Raw genomic sequence first — 4829 nt, forward strand, 5'->3', positions numbered from 1 at the left:
GCCTGAATTGATTTGTCAGTGTCGCTGTTTATTTTTTTCTCCACAGCCGCGTCAAAAACCATTCTCTCGCCTTCTGGCTTCACCCCCTCCAGCCACCTTGCTGACATCCTCAGCTCTGCACAGTGAGCACTGATTTATACGGCGCCGCGCACAGCTGAGCCAGGACACCTGACTGGACACTTTCCATATCTCTGAGCGAGACTGGAGGGGAAACTTACGAGAGGAATGAGAATGTGTATGTGTGTGTGCGTGTGACCACATTTGGTGTAACTGGCAACATCAGAGGTTGTTGAATGTTTCTTCAATGCACATAAAAGCTGGGTCTGATTTAGATGAAGCGGGTCATATCACAGCAGCAGAATCAGTGCTTAAAGTGTGAGGACCAAAGTGAGAGTTTGAGTAATCTCACTGTGTGGGGGTGATCGGGAAGCATCACCTTTGATGAACCCCTTACCGTTCCTATGCCCCCAGAGGGACACATTAGCCCACCACGAGAATCCTATCACCAGAAAGGTGCAAACTTTTCTTCCCCAGAGGAGAATCTTTCCACTGAAGCTGACTAACACTACCCCCTTTTTCGGGAATATGAGGTGTTGTTGTTGACAAAGAGCAGCATCGCACGCTCAAAGGTCAGTGAGATTCTCACAGGCCGTGGGAGTTCGCACATTGTTCGGTGAGTGTTTACTCCAATGGGCCTGGCTGTGAAAATGTCACCTGGCTTGTAATTTCAAACTGTGTCGCTTTTAAGAGTGCGTGCAGGAGAGGAGCCGCCTTTGGCAATTTAACTTACTGACTTTGTTCCACGCCAGTGGTTCCTCAGGTGCTCTTTGTGCTGATTAAATTAAACAACAGTAATTATTTCATCTAGCTTCTGGTGTACAACTGGACTAATTAGTCTGTCTTGTATGTGAATAATCCCAAGATACTACAGCTAGCTTTAACAACTGCTCCTGCATTTGCATCCAAGGAATACCATTAGTGATTATTGGGCCAGAATTGTTTAGTGGCTTAGGTGTACACAGTAGTAAGCCATTATTTGTCCCCTGCTTTGTATTCCTGTGAAGTATTTAATAAAGATTTATATATTTGTACAACAGCCTGTGTAATTTATGTTGTTGAATGTTCACTGTGGGGAAATTGCAACTGTAGTTTGACGTGGTATCAGCTGGATTTTCTATCCTTATCTTAGGACTGGCAGAGTCTGTAAGTGATCAGCTGCCTCGCAGGTGTATACACACACACACACACACACACACACACAGTGTACACTTTAATGTGCTTATCCCATTATTTCTTTTTATTGCTGATTGTTGCTCAGTGTGTTTCATGGTTTCTGCAGTGTTGCTCAGTCTTTTTCATTGTTCACACCTCTGTCCTGACTTTCCCCTGATTCACACTTTCCCACGCCTGTACTGAGACACCCTTTGCTCTAGCTCCCACTTCCCGACTGAAGTTCCAGTGTAAATATTTATCCTTTAATGGCGTCTCTCCCGTCTCGGTTTTCTGCTGCCGTCATGAATATTCATCCAGTCCTGCATCAGCTGTGGGACTCATTTGCTGGACTTTGCACTTTATTTTTCAGGAATCATGCAAATGTTTCATTTTCAAAGTGTGACTGTTGTGATGAACTTAGATTGACTCCGTTAATCTTCACGCTTAAGTATGTGAACCGCCAGTGGTAAACAGATTTATTCTCAGAAGAGTATATGAGTCTGCTCAAGGAGATGACATCGCCTGCCCAGAGTCCAGACGAGAGAACCATTCATCCTCTTAGCGTGGGACTAGGGTCTTTGGCTCAGCAAGCTAATTGTGTTTCTTGTCAGAACTTGTGATGTGTGGTTAGGAGGATGTTGAGTTTTATTGGCTGCTCAGACCACATTGGCCACACTGGCGCTGTTAGCCTCTGGGTTTTTTTGACCAATGTTTTTCGGTTGGCTGAGAACACTGCCGGACTTTAGCGGCAGGATAGGATGTCATGCAGTTCGTGAGATTCCAAAGCAGAAAGTGACATCACACCCTAGAGTGAGAATAAGGGAACAGCTCATTCCCTTAACTAGGGATTTGGGGATTTATTTACAAACCATGCACATTAACACACACAGTTATGCAAAGTCTGATTTAACAAATCTGAGCGAAATGATATATAATTATGGTTACAAGCTGTAAATACATTTCATTAATAACCCACACTGGTCTACAGCTAAGCATTTTGTTTTGTTTTATATTTATCTGAAATGTTCCTCACAACAGTCATCATTTCAATATTTCAAATACTGCTACTTGATATCCCTCCTTGACTGTTCCTGCCACATCCCACTATTGCTGGTGCAATGAAAAATGAAATAAAAAAGCTGTTAAATATAAAACTGGCCTTGTCACACTGAGGCTCAAACAGTGGCCATTGAGCTTAAAAGCTGTTGCCTTGACCACCATGTCATTGCTGCTGTGCAGCATATGGGCTTTAAATGGCAGTATTGCAGTAAGTATTGCAGATGGCTGACGCCCTTTTGATGTGATACAAGTGCTGGAATGAGTTTGACTTTTATTTTTCTGTATCGCTGACCCGGACTCCAGATTTTATCCTCCAGTCATTTTATCTGATGATATACTTTTTTGCATTATCAGTGGTCTATTGAACGGACCCACAGGAAACAGCCACAACTGTAACAATGCACAGGCATCTCCCACTAAAGCATGTATTGTCATTGACTCATAGGTTACATACCGGATATAATGTAATTGTCCTCTGAGTGTAAAGGCTTAAGCTCTGACTTCTTTTCCTCTCTCTGTTCTGCCTGCAATGCAGAAGCTGAACTTTTCACTGAAGAGTCATTAAAATTCATTTATGCATCCCAGTGTTCGTTAGGACACAAAATTGTTATTACTGTTGTTGGTGTACAGTTTGGAATGATTCTTTGTTGTTTAAGGGTTTAGGTGTGTATTTAAAATTATATCATTCAATGGAATACCACTGTAAACAATTAGCATTCAAAACAAGCCTAAAGCCACCATGCCATACCATTACTCAAATGGCTAGCTAGCTAATGCTGGTTGAATTGAGTATGGTGGCTGGCTATTTAGTCAGACACTTGTGCATTTCTTTTGAAAGTTAAATTACCAAGCAAAAACTGGATATACTCACAAAAACTTTGCTGTATGATCCTCAGTGTATTTATGAAAGCAGAGAGGTATCAGCGGAAAAATGAAGTTGTGCTGCTTTTGTTCAGCCATGCTTAATTCTGCTTACTTTAAAAATAATGGCAACTCTCAAAAGCGCAAGATAAAGCTTTTAAGGTTTGATGACTACTGCATTTGTTTTCTATTCTCAACGGGAAGAATGAGCAAGACCATCTTTATCTCCTCTTCCACACAACTCCCTCAGCCACTTCAAAAACCTCTGCACATCTGCAGCTTGTCTGAGTCTTGCATCACTCCGCAATGACCAGGGACCAGTTGACTGTTTGTTTGGTTCTCTTTCCCCATTTGGAACTGTGACAAAGGACAAACGAATCTTGTTATTATGTAGATCCTGCCACTTTTTAATTCCAGTAAAAGGGACACAGCGCCTTTAAACGGTAGTCTCAACAGACTGTGAACTCAGGGCCAAGTCACGCACAACAACACCCCAACCCCCCCCCCCCCCCCAACACACACACACACCCTCTCAAGCAAACACAAACACCCTCCCAAGCAAACACAAACACTGGCATCCTAACAAACAACCATGCACACGTACGTGCTAGGGATTATACTTGGATTTTGGAGGTGGTGGAACATTCTCTGAGCATGCTTTGACAGCCTGTGCTTGAGCAAGATTTCTGCAATGAGGCACACAGTAATAATGGACAGCAACTAAATAATGCAACCATAAACATTCCAGAGAAACACGTATAATGTACAGTGTTTACTCATGGTACAGCAAAGTCCCAAAAGACTGAAAAACAATTACATTCGGGAAAGGTATGAATTGTTTGTCTGTCTTAACAGTAATCAAACACCATTTTACACATTTTAATTACTGGTCTTTGTATTCAGTGTAAGATCATGTGACCAAAAGAAAGCATGCATAAATTCTTCACGATCTTCATTATTACTTCATAAAGAGGAGAATATCCTGACTTCATATTCATCCTATAAATACTTATAGGAGAATGTTATGCTTTATGACCACTAACATGAGCATCGTTGTTGGTTTTTTTTGCATTATATACACTATGCCATTCAAACTGAGAGCTTATGTGTGCTTTATGCATCAATGAAAAATGGTCTAGACTAGCAATATTATCTTAGTGAAAGATGAGATTTCCCCACTTTAGTACATTGGCTGATTATAATGTATTAAATCAAGTATGAAAATTGTTGGACAGCTGGTCCACACAAAGCACATCTCTTTGTCTCCTGGATTTTGTGTAAAGCACCCTCATCATTTGACTGTGGAGCCTCTCATTTGTGTCTGAGCACTGCCAGGTTTGATTTGACAGGGCTTGCTGATTCTCTTTGTGAATTGTACCTGACTGGATGACTGAAGGGACAGGTTTTGAAGATATAACCAAAATAGAGTTGCCCTTCTCCAAGGTATGAAATTTCATGTTCATGCCAGTAATTGCAAAATAAATCATTTTATTATGTAGCAAAGCAGTTGGAATAACATTTCTCCAATGTCACTCAATGTAACCCTCGGCAAAACACATGGGTGCACACACACACAAACACACACACACACACACACACACATACGCACACACACACACACACACACACACACACACACACACACACACACACACACACACACACACACACACACACACACATATGCACACACACAC

The sequence above is a fragment of the Megalops cyprinoides genome, chromosome 17 (genome assembly GCF_013368585.1).
Source record: "Megalops cyprinoides isolate fMegCyp1 chromosome 17, fMegCyp1.pri, whole genome shotgun sequence".
In the NCBI taxonomy this organism is placed as follows: domain Eukaryota; kingdom Metazoa; phylum Chordata; class Actinopteri; order Elopiformes; family Megalopidae; genus Megalops; species Megalops cyprinoides.